Genomic DNA, 16,561 nt, shown 5'->3' with positions numbered 1-16,561 from the left:
TAACATCTCCTTCAGCCTTTTCTATTGGACCATCATCCTCCAGGTGTAGAGTTACAATGTTTTTTATTTTGTTTTTTTAAGCATCTAGGTCAAAGTTTGAATTTTGGAAGTAGCTTTTTAAAATGTAATGTGAGAAACGTCACTTTGTGTCAGTTGTGTTTTTGTTTTGTTTTTGAGAGAGAGCGTGGGAACCAGGCACAGAAGGAGAGCGAGAAAGAATCTTAACTTAAGCAGGCTCCGTGCCCAGCGTGGAGCCTGACATGGGGCTCGATCTCACCACCCTGAGATCATGACCTGAACCGAAATCAAGAGTTGGACGGCTTAACTAACTGAGCTACCCAGGCACATCCCCTGCCCTCTTTTTTCTTTTTTTTGAGAGAGAGAAAGTGTGTGTGTCAATTGTTGGTTAATACCTGGTTGCCTCCAGCTCTGGTTCCATTGGATATATGCTCCTCATAATCCTCCCCTTGCAGGGACTTTCATTATATAAAAAGCAGAGATTGTGTAGGGCAGAGGTTCCCAAACTTTCTCAGCACATGGTAGGTACCTTTATGTCTCACTGATTTTCCCATGGCACCCTTAGGCCAAACAAGACACGTAACAGATCTGTTCATGAAGTAGTTGGGTCCAAAAACCTTAATAAGCACTTAACAATGTAGTAGCCATTTGAAAAAGTAATACATATAAATTCAGAGAAAAGTATTTTTATTTCATTCTTTAATAACCACAGTTACTTACTACTGAGACGTATGTGCTGGTTGGGCACTGCATAGCTTCTCAGGTCTTAGAATCAGATTAGATATTACTCCCGTCATTTCCTGCTCTGTATCGATTGTTGTGTGTTTGCTTTTTATCATAGCAACTGCCCCAAATCCAGTTTTGCAGAGATCTGATGTCATTTAAAGGAATGAAGCATAATTTAATGTCAAACCGAGAACGATCTTTTGCTGGTAGCTAGCCATGTGGTGTCTGACAGATGTCAGACACGGATATATTTCCCTCAAAAATTTAAACATCCCATGGGAGCCAGTATGAATTTGCTGTGGTGCCTGGGTGCCTTGGCGCATAGTTTGGGAACCACGGGGATAGTGGCCCAAGTGCCGGGGAGTCTTTTCTGGAGGTGATGTTAGTTACTTTTTATCGCCTCAGCCTAGTTGCCATTCTCTAGGTTGCCAGACATCTCTTGAGTATCCCTTCGCTTGCAGGTGGCCGTGATTCTCCAGGAACGCTTTCTCTCCACTCTCCGTCTGCTTTACTGACTGTTCTTGAGGCCGATTTGCACTTATGAGAGTCTGTGTCAGAGAGCCCTTTCATGAGAAAGGGCTATATCTTGTCCCCGCAAAGGAGAGGAGGGGAGGGCAGCTGGGGTGGGGCTGGAGGCTCATAGTCAAGACCAGCAATGGTACAAAATGAAAATGTGAAGCCTCTTGTTCAAAAACAGGAAAACATGCCATTAAAGGTGTTAAAATATAAAGCCTTTCCTTTCTCCCATGGTCTCTCTCTTGACCTGTCATGGTGTTTTTTAATGTTGTGCTCCTTTAGCCACGTGCAGACTCTCACAGGTGCCCGGCCCCTCCCGCTTGTCATTTGGGCCGCTGGGTCCTGCCAGCTTTGGGACTGATCCCCTGGCCAGGGCCAGAGAGGTTGATCCAAGCCTTTCCCTTTTCCCGTGGGCCCATGCTTCAACCTAGAGTGGATGGGCTACCCCCAAGGATATTGCCAGCCCAGGGACATGCTAGCCACCTGGATTGCAGGTGAGTGTTGCCCACTGAGCATGCTGTGGTATGGCTAGCCTGGAGGGGCGATGGCTGCCACCATGCCCTGTTTTGTCATTGTGGGTGTGGGTGTGTGATGTTGATTCCCTCTCCCCCGTGTTTGTGCTCAGGCCCCTGCTAGGGCCTGGGGATGGAGAGGCCAGGCAAGGCCCAGGGCCCCTCGGCGTGTAGGGAAGTGGATGGCTGAGAACCTGTCCCTGGAAGGTAGCCTGTGTATAAGCCTAGGCCCCAATCCTCTAGCACAGGCTCCATTTCCCATCAGATTTCACTTACAAACACAGATTCAAAGATTAAATTTTTAAGAATTTTGAGAGTTCACCACAGAGTATTAAATCCCAAGCATGGGGCTTTCTGAGTGCAGGGCCCTATATGACTACACACCCATGAAGCCAATAATGAGGGTTGCTAAGGAGGGTAGCAAGTACCCAGACATGGCCAACTGAGCAGTCCAGGTGGCTAGCATGTCCCTGGGCTGACATGTCCCTGTCATAGGCCACACTGCCTATAGTTGCCCCAAGATAAATAGAAAAGACTGAGTCAGTAACCTTTCTGTGTGTCTCTTCTTCCAACAGAAGCCTGTAATTCTTGGAGAGGCTTATGCTGCCTTGTGACTGAGCAAGTTGAGCTCCCAGTGGTTGAGGAATTCACTAAACTGTGGTTCATTAGCTGCGTTCACATCTCTGGAAATATAGCCAGTTTGTATTGAATGTCACCATGTGTCAGGCATCGCATAAGTGCTTTACCTACAGCAACTCATTTAATTCTTGTAATAAACCCATTTTACAGGTGAGAACACTGAGGTTAAATGACTCGCTCCAAATCCCACAGTACATAAGTGACAGAGCCAAGTTTTGAAGTCAGACAGCATGGTAGCAGAGCCCGCCTCGGAGCCAGCACGCCCTTCTCTTCTGGGGGTAATCCAAGTGTCATTCACAATAATGGTGCTACGTTCATCTCTCTTTCCTAATCCCCAACAAAATACATAAGTGCTGTATTTCCAAAGACATTATTTTTAATTTGAAAGTTTTTTCAAAATGAAATAATCTTTTAATTTACTAAATGTGGTTTTAAGGAAAGTGTGTGTCTGCATCTTTTTAAATCCCCGGTTTCCATCATCCCATCACACTCCCAGCCAGGGCCTAGGCTTGAGATGTGGCAGCCCTGTTTTGTTCTGGGCTCCAGCCCTGCAGACCATCAGTAGGCGTGTGGTGGCCTGCATCTGGAGGCAGCAATGTAGCCAGTCCATTCACTTCATACTGCGCGGCCCGGGAAACCAGGCTATGCTGCTTTCTGCGGCACAAGCGCTCATCGTAAAGAAATAGACCGTTGATTTAGAACAGCACAAGAGCGGTTACTGTACTTTCTAAGATCTTGCTACTCGAAGGTGGATCGCAAATCAGCAGCCTCAGCATCACCTGGGAGCTTGTTAGAAATGCAGGATCTCAGGCCCTCCCAGGCTTGCTGAATCAGATTCTGCATACTAAAAAGAGCTTCATGTGATTCATTTGCACATTAAAATTTGAGAAGTACTGTTTAAACCTCTGTGTGTGTGTGTGTCTATTTTTTTTACTTCTATGGAGAAAAAGACATTCTTTGTCATTTATGTTAAACGCTATGCCACAGACCCGTGTGGCTTTGGGTAGGTAGCTAGCCTCCTCTGAGACTCAGTTTTTCTTTGTGAAATGAGGAAGTGAGACCAGATAATTTCTGTGGTCTTATCCTCATTCTGTGGTTTTACTAGAAATCCCTATGCAACAGAATTTTGTAACAGTTTATTGCTTCTATTTAAAGCCACCTTTGGGCATTTATGCATTTTTAGCCTTGTCTGTTTTATCTTGTACACAACTGCTAAAACCCAATCTTTCCAGAATATGACTATTTGTATCAGAATCACTTGGGGGACATTGTTAAAATGCAGATTTCTGGACCCTAGCCAAGACTTCCTGAATTGGAATCTCTGGGGGTGGGACCTAGAAATCCACATCTTTAAACTTTGTGTTCCAGTGTGAGTGTTAACACTTTCCTGTTACTTTCCAAGTACAAAAATCTCTACTGGTTGTCTTCTATGATTATTTTCTCTTGCTTTTTAACATCCCACACTTCCTTGGTGCCTTAGAAAAATGGGGCACCATGGAAGAAAGGAGGACATTGGGAAAGGGAGCTAATTTGGAGAGAGTTGACGTTGAGTGTGTGGTGATAGCAGGTGACTCAAATACAGTTGTCTAGAAAACACTTGAGGCTGTGGGACTTAAGAATGCAGGAAAGAAGAGGGTTGAACTCTGGGTTTGGCAGTGTGTGAGCTAGGCTTGGGAACCAGTCAGGGCATCGAGGGACATAAAGGAAGAAGAGTGTAGTTGGTGTAGATGTAAGAGGATGTTTCTGCACAAGGTAGCAGAGCCTTCCCTGGAGGGGGGGTGCATGGGCAGTGTGAGGAGAGAGGTTGCAGATGGCTCCATGGTTCAACTTTGAGGATGGCTCAGAGTTAGAGATTGGGGGTAGAGAGGAGTCCCATGAACATCCAACCAGCATTGGAGAGGCCAAAGGAGAGCCAGGACAGCTCAAGGTGAGGACACCAGAAGAGAAGAGTGTGGAGTGGTCAACAGTCAAACAGTGGAGGCCATTCTATCTCATGCATTTGGAACTGAGCATTTAATAATGTCACGGTGGTGATTTAAGAGGGCAGTGAGAAGTGAAGCTGAGGAGGGAAAGGCAACAGGGCCTGAGACTGGGGTGATGACACAGCTGTCACTTTTGCAGAGTAGGGGAGCCACTGGGACACTCTGATGGTAGGCTCGTCCAGGGTGCAGAGGCATTGGCCTGGCCTCCTCAGTGGGGTTGGTTATTTGCCCTTGGTGCCCGCTTAGCGCTTACCCGGTAATGCCTGAGAAGTTGCCAGCTTGGGAAGGAAGTGATGTGGGTGTGATGGGGGAAGATGGCTGGGAAAGACACAAATATTCTTGGCCAGTTGGCAAACATTGGGAGCGGCAAGCTGGAGGCAAACAGATGTCAGTATTTAGAACAAGATGTTTGGACATTTTGGAAGCAAGAGAACCCTACTCTTCACCCACTTCCAGGAGGGATTAGTAATTTTCTTCCTCCCTTGAACTTTGTCGGCTACTTAACATAATTCAAACACACTGTAGCTTTATTTGGCAGGTAGTCAACTTCCCTGGGGCTTGGATCACGGACACCATCAGGTCAATTCTACAAGGGTTTCTTGAGGGTGTGCCAAACGTAAAGCACTGACTTTGGTGTAGTGAGGATCCAAAAAGTCTGGGCCAACTCTTGAGGAGTCTTGATAAAAAGGGATTGACATCCAAAACTCTGATAAGAGGCAGACTTACATTCTTTGTATATACAGATACAAGTTTTATAGATGTGTGCTGTTTTCCAGTTACTTTGATTATTAAGTAAGCTACTGAGGAGCAATTTGGGACTTTTTCTTTTTTTTAAATAGAGAGAAAGAAAAAGAAAGAAACACTCTGGTGTCGTTAGCGAGACACAGAAGCTGGTTTTAGGAGAAGTGCTGGAATCCAGTTCATTTTACCAACCAAACGACTGACAGGCCCCGTGTTAAGGATTGAGGGTACAGAGATAAATAAGACACAGTTTTGGCTTGAGGAGCTCAGTCTAGCAGGGAGACAACCAAGGAAACAGATAATTACAGCTCATCCTGACACATCCTGCAGCGGGGTCATCACTGGATGCTAAGCAAGCAGAGATGAGGGCACCGAACTCAGGAGGTGATTTTGATTAAGCCTTAAAGAACAAGGAGGGGTATAAAGGGTTGAGAGATGGTAAGAAACTTTTTTTCTTTTTTAAATCAGTGAATTAAATGATGTGATTCCTCTGGCAGTCCTCTAGAGGCAGGACATACGTTTAGGTATTTGGAGCTTTGTTAGGGACTTCTAGCTCCTGATTGTAGGGCAAGGGGGACTCAGATGATGCTCTCACCTCTGTACTCTTCTCCCTCCATTTCTCCCTTCATCTTCCTCCTTCCTCAGAGAGGTCTGAAGCAGCAGTAATGATGACCCCTTTTCCTTGTCAGTATGCACAGAGTCCATCTGCGCATGGGGAGCAGGTCTAAAGGTTTTTGAGACGGTGCCCAAAAATGACATCTGATCAGTGTGTGAGCTGCTTAGCTGGGCACTAAGGAAAAGAACTTGGCGTGTACATTAGGACTGCTTTGGGCTTGGGTCTAGAATCTCAAAGGCGCATCTCTGTACCTGTGAATGATCCAGTGTCTCCTTTCTACCCGACACACACGTTGTTTTCAGAACAGGGGTGCCCACGGCAAAGACATGAAACAAATTTTAACAATTTTCCCCCTCTAGGTGAGACTACTTACCGCAGAGAGACCCCCATCCTTCTCTTCAGGAGCCTCCCCACCTTTCCTGCCTTTCTTGAGTCGCTCCCCGTGGACATAAGCAGTGCCGGGTCTGGTGCATGTTGTTTCCATGTGTCTCTTCTGTGGTTTTGTCTGCAGGTGGGCAGGAGCTACATTGGGGAGGTTGGTCTTTTCCACTCGGGAAAGACTGCTTTGCACTAGATTTATGCAAGAACTATATGGAAGGAGAACTGGAGTAAAAGAGAAGGTTTTTCATTTTAAAAGACTATTGAAGAAGAAGAAAGCACAGCAAGGAGCAGATAGCACAGTGGTGATGAGGGTAGGTGCAGCATGTGAACTAAAATTGGAACATTTCAGACAAGGTCAGCCGGTCCATGCAAACTCATAAAGAGTCCCATGTGTTGTGGGGACAATTGGGGAAATATAGTAGACTTTAGATTGGTCATTAGATGATATGAAGGGATTATTATTATTGTTTGGTAGGTGTGACAATGGTATTGTGGGTAAGAAAATGCCCTCATGTTTAAGAGATGCATATTGTACTATTTATTGGTAAAATGTCATGCTGTCTGTAATTTACTTCAAAATACTATAAAAATGATGAGGCAAATATGACAATGAGTTAATAATTGTTAAATTTAGGTTATGAGTATATGGGAACTAGTTATACTATTCTTTCTACTTTTCTATATGATTAAAACATTTCATAATAAGACACTAAAAAAAAAAAAAAAAAAAAAGAATAAAGCCTCTGGAGCCAGACTTCATGGCCTGAATCCTGGCCTGTGGTTTGACCTCTTTGTGCCATTTGCTCTTCTTTAAGATGGGGTGGGATGATAAAGGGTTGTGTGCAGATTGAATTATATAGTACATCAAATGCTTAGATCAGTGCCTGGTAAATAACTAATACTTTTTATTATTATTACTACTATTATTGAAAGGAAGCCATCTCAAGAAGTTGAGAAGTGAAGCTTAGATTGAGACTGGGAGAGAAGGTCATTTATCCAGAGGCTGCAGGGAATCCTGCCATTTGTGACATGGATGGACCTAGAGGGCATTACACTAAGTGAAATAAGCCAGACAGAGAAAGAACAAATACTGCATGGTATCACTTATCTGTGGAATCTAAAAAAAAAAAAAAAAAAAATGTCAAACTCATAGAAACAGAGAGTGGAAAAGTGGTTGCCAGGGGCTGGGGAAATAGGGAGAGGTTGGTAAAAGGGTGCAGAATTTCAGCTGGAAGATGAATAAGGTCTGAGGAGCTAAGGTACAGCATGGTGACAACAGTTGACAACACTGTATCATATAATTGAAATTTGCTAAGGGAGTAGAACTTAAATGTTCTCACCAAAAAAAAGATAACTATGTGAGATGATAGGTGTGTTAACTAACTAGATGGGGTGAATCATTTCACAACATATATGTGTATCAAATCACATTGAAGTACACTTTAAATATCTTACAGTTTTATATGTCAATTATACCTCAGTAAAGCTGAAATTAAAACAAATTTTTTTCTCTAGAGGCCAGACAAAAGCATCCAACGTGGGTTCCCTTTAAGTTTGTGTTGAGTCTAGTGGGGCAGAGGTGAATCTGGGCTTGATGGGGTCCAGGATCCCTGCTGACACCCTTTCCACTGGAAGGTGTGCTGGGTGTTGTCAGGGTAAGGCTTGTGAGAAGGAAGACGTTGCTGGGAGGGGTGACAAGGCCACCTCCAAGGAGAGCTGTTGAGTCACCAGGTGGGTGGGAGAGCATAGTAGGCAATGACATGAATGCCGTGCTGCTCATCCATGCACAGAACTGAGGTTTTTAAGTCATTGTGATGCTTTTTCTTTTCCAGCGGAACAGGAAATTTTTCAGGTGGGCATGAAGAGGGCTACAGAGAAAAGGGACAATTCAGCTTCTGTCTGGGAATTCAGCTGCACCAGAGAAAGTCTGGAATGTGAGTTGCATAGTGCATAGATTTTCAGAGTAAATCAATCATTCAAAGATGGGATGAGAGAGGAAATGGGCTCATTAGGTGTGCCAGTCAGGACCCTAGCAGGAAACAGGTGCTCCAGCCATGTTGGGCAATCTGGGGAAGATTATAAAGGGGCTCTTTGCATAGGTGTGGGCAGGGACTAGTAATAGGGGCAGGGGTTAGTTCCCCTAGACCTAAGGGAATGAGGGAAGGAGTAGTTACTAGAACCTGGGGACAGGGAGTCTGTGTGAGAGGACTACCTCAAAGGAGCTGTGACTTTAGGTGTAGGGACACAATCAGAGCCTCAGGACCCCATAAGGGAGCTTGTGGAGAGGTAAGGATTATCCCAGCCTCATTCTCCTTACTTCTCTCCTGATCTCTCGCTAAGGGCTTTCCAATGGTTGAACTCAGCAGAGTACCAGAGGGCAAGGAAGCCTTGATGCAGTCCAGACAGGTCAGCCCCCAGGGTACAGAGCACGCTGGAGAAGGGTGGAGGATGTACCTAGCACTTGGTGGAAAGTGATGGAGGGTGGGTGTGGAGGGGCAAACAGGAGACATCTAGTCTACTAGGAAAATATGAAACATTTAGGAAAAACATTTTTTTTCCTAACCTCACTCTTAGTTACTTCCCCATTGCTAATATGGGAGCCAGGAGGTCTCTGTATCTACATAAGCACCAGCAACTTTATGCAAACACCATTTCTAAGGATACAGTGTTATCCATGGAGTGCAAGCTGGAACCAGAGTTTATATGCCCAAATGGGAGATCCAGAAGGGATATTAGAGATAATTTGGCCTGTCTCATTTCTACAGATAAGAAAACTGAGTTCCTGAGAGGTAAAGTGATTTGTCCACAGCTTCTTAGTGGCAGAGCTGGAAAGAGGACACTCATATCCTGGCTCTCAGTGAAATGATCTTTCCTTGAGGCTCTAATTCTACTCTGACTTCACACATGAAATTGACACCTTTTCTCCTTTTCTATGTTGCCTGACCTTGACTCTTCAAGGTCATTCTAACCACTTCTGTTATGATAGGAAATTGCTTTGATTCAATAGTGGCCTCTAAGTGGGTTTTACACAGAGTAGGCATCCTCTCCACAGGTCATGGAACAGAAAGCTCACAGCCAAAGTCATGGAATAGGTTTATGCACTTAGGATAGGTTACAAGTGGGTGGAAGAACCACATCCCTGACTTCTGTATTCTACTGGGTCATAGGTCCTGTTTGTCTCTCTGCCATATCAGCCTTCCTGCTAATGATGTGGTTATGGAAACCAGAATTGAGAGATGAACAAGAGGGCACAGAAGGCAAAAGGTGCCTGTGGCCAGTACATACTTGCTTTTTTAGAGACACACTGGGGAGGTAAGCCTGGCCAGAGCAGTCCTGATGAATAGCTGTGTCATGGCTTGGGCAGAGGACCCATGAGGACTGAATGAGTGTCACCAATGAGTGGTTGATGTCTGGTATGAATGTTAGGTGTCTACTTGGTCCTTCCCTCCCTTTCTAGCTTCTCTTCAACACATGCATGCTCTGCTTCTTTTTTTCTGTGTCTAACATGCTTTGTGAGCTACTAGCCTACTTATTGCCTGTGCTTAGTTTTATCTATCTTCGTTTTGTTTGTTTTTCTTGTTTTCTATAGAGATGAGTTGAACATTCTTAAATAACAGAGCAAATACACATTACACTCTCTGAGTATTTAGGCTGAATGTTTACATTTTGTACCTTTGTTTCGAGGCTTTGGAGATTAAAGAAAAAATCTGAGGTCGTTGTTTTAACTTCAAAGATAAAAAGAGCTAAAGGGCCCTCAAATGACTTTTCTTCACTAAAATTACCCTGATCTGTCCATCTTCATAGGTCTCGGAAATGGATCATTAGATTCTCTCCAACTATGAGAGGTGAACACACAGTCAAGAGGCTCTTCACATAGTCTGCTGACTGCCTACCTGCCCCTTGATGTCTTGTATGTATGTATCTGTATACTTGGCTCAGTTGCTTGGCAGTGGCAACCAGGAGGCCAGACGCCAGGTCTGATCCCTATAGGGCCCAACTAGTGTTACACGGAGGAAGACATGACTTCCCCTCCACAGGCGGTGCCTCCTTTAACTCGGGGCAGCTATTCTGACAGTCCCTTCATGAAGACGGCAGGATGACAAAGTCTGGATAACTTTATTCAACCAGATCTCAGTTCTAGGATCAACTGGAAGTTGAGGAAGGGGCATGGTCTTCCTTCATCTCCATCCATGGAACTCAAGGCCCTTGTCAGCCTCCACTCAGTGTAACACATTGCTTTTCCATACGTGGCCCCTCAGGGCCGTCCTGCTGGGTTGTGACACTGAAGAGTCCAGATTACCTTGTGAAATTGGGACTAAAACCAAAAAGGTTAGTTGGCCCAGTGACACTGATGATAGCCCCAAACTACACTTACATTCTGAGTCCCTGGGAGGTTCTTTTGCTATGTGTGCTATGGAGTGAGATTTAGCCTTTAGAGTTCATCTAGTACTAACCATCCCCCTACGTTTTCCACTCAACACACTCAATACTTTTGTTTAGCCCAGAGACACAAATATGAGGCAGTTAGAACAGAACCCCCTTTCCCTGCCTGCCCGCATCACAAAAGAACAGTTCATTTTTCATTTGGACATCAAGACCTCCTGCCCCCTTCCACATGTGGAAATGATAGAGAAGATGGTGGAGTTTAGGTATTTATTGATTTAGATCCTTTCCCCCAACAGTTGAATAATGCTTATTGACAGAAGCATTTGGAACGTATCATTTTTACAAAAGGAAAAAAAAATCACGGAGCTTGGAGGATTGGGAGGAGTGAAGAGCAGCCGCCATGGACTGATGATCTGAGGAAAGACTAGTGTGGCATTTTCCACTTGATGTATGAGCAAGCAATGTGATAGTGATTTGGAAAGGCCCTCCAGGCGCTGAGCAGTGCCTGTGTTGAGACTAGAGACCAAGGCCGTGATGTGGGAATCTGACTTTCTGCTTTTGTCTTTTAGGACCTGGAAGCGTGAATAATAACAAGGTCACTAGTCATCAGTCATCATACCTAGTATTTATTGAGCACCTACAGTATTTGGGATAAGGCTGGGCATTTTCACCAGTATCTCATTTAATCTTTAAAATAACATTAGTGGTCTCTAGTTTAAAAAAGTAAAGAAACAGAGAGGCCAGGAACTTGCCTAAAATCACCCATCTATTAAATGGCAGAGCTAGGATTTGAACCAAGAAATTGTCTACACGTCTACTTCCATGGTCCATGTTCTTTCTGTTGCACTGCCCTAGGGGGAAATAAATTCATGGAGAAGGAAGAAATACTGAGGGAACAATTAAAATGTCTGAGAGACAGGGGGTCTCCCAGAGCTGTGTCTACGTGTGTGTCCCTCTAGCTAGTGCACAGCTCAGGGACAGTGCTGGAGAGAAGCACAACAATCTGCTGCTCCCCTTTTACTTGTAGCAGAGAACAGGGCATGCTTGAGGAAAAGCAGGCAGTTTGGATGAGCAGGTGTGTAGGATGAAAATAGGAAATTAAACTAGAGGTAAACTGATGGTAAAGTGAGAGATTCCTTCACGGTGCAGTGGGAGAGCCACTGAGTGTTTTTGAGTGAGGGAATGACATGATAGAGCTACTTTGCTGTAACAAAATTATTAGCGGATTGCAGTGCAGAATAGGGTAAATGCTATAAGGGGGTAGATACCACATGCAGTTGAAGCTCATGGCGGGTAGAGGGGAGCTTTACTTGGGGAAGTTAGGGAATAATCTGTAGGAAAGGTGACATTTGACTTAGGCCTGAAGTGATGTGTGTGTGTGTGTGTGTGTATGTGTGTATGTGCGTGTGTGTACTATCCCTGGAGGAGACACTGGAGAACCTCTCTTGCCCGGCTGCTGTGCAAATGGGCTAGACTAGCAGGCCTGCATTTAGAGACCACCTTGCTTGAAAAAGGAGTTACAGCAGCTTCTATAAAATAGGCACTACAACAAGATAAAATGAGGTGGTGAAGCTGGGGCGGGGGCAAAGGAAGGTAGGAAAAGTGAAAGGAAGGTAGCAGGTGAGGTTAGCGAAGTTAGCCGGATTTGATCCCTATTTTCTGGGGATGTTCTCTCCAAGCCTTATGGGCAGACTGCTATAAAAGTGCATGTGTGCAGCAAAGATGGAAACAGTAGCACCAAGAACAGCTGGACAGGTCTTTGTGGAGAGCAGGGATGAAGGCTGCTGATTCAGCGATGGAGTGGTCAGAGCCTGGTGGAGCCCAGATGAGAATTCCCTGGGGGTCAGGGAGCATGTAGGAGGAGAGAAATCTGAGCAGCCGTGCTGTGTGTGTGTGCATCAGTGCCACTCTAATTGCTGAGAAAGTTGGAATCTTCAAAGTCTCTTTTCGGAACACCAAGCTCCATGCTCTATGGTAAGCGGGCCAGGAAACAGCCAAGTATGTAGTTTCCTTAGAGAACCTGCCAGAGATCTCTCTTTACTGGCTTGAAAACATACCACACTGAGGCTAGACTCTAAGACTTTGCTCCTGCTGGAAACTTTGCTTGAATATCCCTTCCATCCTAGCCATGCCGTAGTCTATTCACAGTCTCTATTTTGTGAGGTGGCAGCATTGTCCCACTCCAGGTGGGAAAGAAGTCTTCTGTGATGCCCCTCAGTTCCCATCTCTGACCTCCTTGAATGCACCCCAGGACTTGTCATCACAAACCTTCTTTCATTATTGTTATTTCCTATGCCAGGTGTTATCTTCCCAGCTAGACAGATGTTAAACTCCTGGAGGACAGCTGGGAATGTTTTTGTAAGTCTTAGTGCTCTTATGCTGCTGTTGTTTATACAGTAGAAGCTAAATAAAGCTTGCCAGTCCCTTTCTCTACTGTCTTGCCTCATGTGTCAGCTTCAGCTGTTCTTTGCAGTGCAGGATTATGAAGAAAGTTCTCTGCCCAGTCAGGAGTTCTTGGTTTTAGGATCAGTCTGTCATTGACTTGGATCTGTCCCTTCTCTTTTCTAGGTCTCAGTTTCCCACCTGTAAAATGAGAGGGTTGCACTGAATGATTGCTAGAGTCCCTTCTACAATATAATTGTATGATTGAAATTGCCTTATTTAAATAGTGTTAGTTTCTACATTGTCTTTCCCCCTTCCCTCCCAACTACCCCCTCCCCCAAGTGCTAATGTCTGTCCTTGAAGGGTTTCTATTTGCATTTAAAACTCTGGACTCGGGAATTAGCATTTCCATGTGAAGGATGACTAGGAAGGGGAGGGAAGCAGCCTTGTGTCTGGTTGAACAGCATGGTGGCATGGTTTTCCTGTCTGTTTAGGTGTGCTGGGATGCTTGGTGTTCTGAGCCCCGTCAGGTCAGGTGTTACCTGGTGGTGACTTCTCTAATGGTAGTGTCCTTTATAAGTGTCAAGTTAGCTGAAAGTCCCTGGTAATAAGAGCAGCCATTGATTAAGCCCTTTCCAGATGTCATTACGAGTCCTCTCCAAATGCTGAAAGGTAGTGGTTATTCCCATTTGTAGCTAAGAGAATGGGTTCAGAGAGGTTAAGTGATTTGCCAGAAATTGTCAAAACCAGAATCTTACCTAAGGCTGTCTGGCTCTAAGCATGAGCTCTTTTCATCAATATTGCCTTGCAGCTCAATTAAACCCACATGAAGGGAGCAGAAGACATTCATGCCACAACCACATAGGACGGTGAGAATCCCCCAACTGGCAGGGCGTCTCCTCTGTTAGAATTTCCTCCAGGCGCATTAGTCCTTGAGCCAGAGGGATTCCCGAACGACCTCTTGAAGATCTTCTCTAGCCTAAGGAGTCTGTGATCTGTGGAATAAGACATATTTCTACTGCAGGCTCCAAATTTCTAAGAACTAAAGCTGAATGTTCTTCTATGGGCTCTTAAGACACCAGGGAAGGAAAAGAAGATACTGACCAGGATAAATGTATTGGAGGAGGAGCTGTTTCTTTTCAAGGAGTGGATATCAATTTTCTAAATACAACCCAGGGACATGGCACATTTCCTTCTTCAATCCTTCAAGTCTTTGTAAAGGAAGCAGAGATGGCCACTCAGTGCACCCTTCTTCCCGCTCTCATTCTCTTCTGATCTGTTCCTTGAGTCCCCGCCCCCCCACCATGCTTGAAAGTAGTCTTTTCCTGTTAATGAAAGCGAATGTCTGCATCTTCACTAACCAAGTCAATCAATGGCATTGATGAGGTGTCTGCTGCTAATGAATTTCTCTTCTTCTCACTGAAGAACCATGAAATAAAATAGAAGATGAGAATCCTGGCCTGGGGGAGTTTTGTCCATAGAGGTTTCATGGAGGTAACAGTGAAATCTCCTAGGAATATGGAAATAACAGAAACAAAGCTGCTTCTGAGGCTTGAATTAGGTCCATCCGTGCATCCTGCTTAGGTGGATGTGATGTACCATCTACAGCTTTGGTCCGGGAGATGTGCAAATGAGTGAAGGAAGAGAAAAGACGCCATCATTGTGACCTGGGAATAATCAAAGGGTTGCTGGGCTGAAATGTAACCGTGAGAAACGTGTCTGTATTTTAGTAACCCCAAACCTAATTAATTGCACTGAGTGCAGTCTGGGGAAAGACTGTTTGTAGAAGGTGCTGGTCAGCTGAAGTGCTTCTGAAAGGCATGTTAAAGAGGCAGAAGCTGGTAGTACCCATTCAGGCTCTGACCACAGACAGGGGAACTTTGGTTCTCTGGCAGGTCTGTTTCTAATCTTGGGGTAGATACATCAGCCCATTGTGGTCTGCTGCCACTGGGCCGTGAATTATTCTGCAGACTCCTGTAGCCTTGCTTACATGCTCATTAAGCAACTTTTGGATGATGGTTTGCTTTTCCTAGTCCATCAGCTTACACTGACCATGCTGACTTGAGCACTCCAGGTCCTGTGACAGTTGTATTTTGTTGTTTTGGGGCATCCAATAAATGGAGCTTCTGGCTTATATATCAGCTTTGTGAGCTTGGTTGATGAGTGTTCACCAACAAGGGATCTGCTCTCAAAGTGCTGACAAAAAGTCTAGTTTCAGAGTGCACCCCCTTTACCTCAAAAACTTCATCAAGTACAATGTCATATTTGGACTCTCTTAGAAGCAGTTAGTGGCCCACTACTGGTAAAAAATGGGCTTGCTGCCTGTTTCCATGCAAAGTTTACCCAAGAACAGACAGCAATGACATTGGCCCATGGAAGGGACTTCCCAGTTTACAAGCAACATACAAACCGGTCTATGTGGATATTGAACAATAAGATAATAAAGAGACAACTGGGAACTGAGGGGTTGTAGAACAGAGGCAGCTAGGATTAGTTGCCTTTTGAAAAGGAGCCTTTTGAAAGTTACATTTAGATTGAGGAGAAAACTGAGAAAATCAAGAAAGGAATAAATAGATCTCCTTGGGAAGACATTGTTAGTCCTAACTAATATTTATTGAGTACTTACTTTGTACCAGCTACTGTGTCAAGTTCTTTATAATCATGACCTCAATTGATCCCCAGAATTGCCCCTTGAAGTTGGTAAACATTATTATACCCATTTGACAAATCAGGACATTGAGTGCTGAGTTCACTCAACCAGTAATTAGTAGGACCAAGATTTGAACATATGCGTATAGCTCCTATGTTATATTAGAACAAACTTTTGCAGGTGACACATAGAACTCTTTTGTTTCCGCCTTCTCCAACAAGGCACTGACCTCAAGCACAAAATGATAGAGGAAGTTTCCAGGTCCGTGATGTTAGGGGATGCCTGTGCAGAGAAGTTGTTTGGGCCTTAGTTCTGACAGGATGAGTGGACTTGGATAAGTGGAGATGAATGCTGAGAAAGTGTCACACGGCCTCTTACCATGTGGCAGTTATTTATGGTAGAGGCAGTAGGAAAGGCATTAATAGGCAGGTGGGATGGGTCACGGGGAACAGTGGACCCAGAAAGGGATGCTGAGCTTTCTTAGGTTGGCATTTCTATGGTCATCTCCCTGCTACATGCCCAAGACGGAAATGCAAGAACAAAAATCAATTCAAAGAAATAGGTAAATCTAACCATACTCTCTTGTTTTAGAATTCTTGGTTCAGAGCATCTGATTGGCTTGTCTATGGATGTCTGCCTTGGGTTTATAAACCTGAAGTTCTTTCTTTTTTCTTCTTTTTTAAAGGATCTTATTTATTTTAAATTTTTTTTTTTAAAGATTTTATTCATTTATTTGAGAGAGAATGAGATAGAGAGAGCATGAGAGGGGGGAGGGTCAGTGGGAGAAGCAGACTCCCTGCTGAGCAGGGAGCCCGATGCGGGACTCGATCCCAGGACTCCAGGATCATGACCTGAGCTGAAGGCAGTCGCTTAACCAACTGAGCCACCCAGGCGCCCAGGATCTTATTTATTTTAGAGAGAGAGAGAGAGAGTGAGAGAGCATGAGAGAGCAGGGGAGGGGCAGAGGGAGAAGGAGAGAGAGAATCTGGAGCAGACTCCACACTGAGTGTGG

The 16,561-nt window shown here is 44.7% G+C and overlaps 1 long non-coding RNA gene across 1 annotated transcript; it reads left to right on the top strand.

The window, feature by feature from the left end:
- Positions 1 to 6: 6 nt before the first annotated feature.
- On the top strand, positions 7 to 15,559 carry LOC145723783 (uncharacterized). The gene is made up of 2 exons (XR_014149053.1): positions 7 to 8,065; positions 9,936 to 15,559. It is a non-coding gene; the product is annotated as an uncharacterized LOC145723783 (long non-coding RNA).
- Positions 15,560 to 16,561: the final 1,002 nt, after the last annotated feature.

This window comes from Leptonychotes weddellii, chromosome 1, assembly GCF_054177405.1.
Source record: "Leptonychotes weddellii isolate Sample4059 chromosome 1, ASM5417740v2, whole genome shotgun sequence".
Lineage (NCBI taxonomy): Eukaryota > Metazoa > Chordata > Mammalia > Carnivora > Phocidae > Leptonychotes > Leptonychotes weddellii.
The sequence above is the reverse complement of the archived record's forward strand: the minus strand, read 5'-3'. Positions and strand labels throughout refer to the sequence as shown.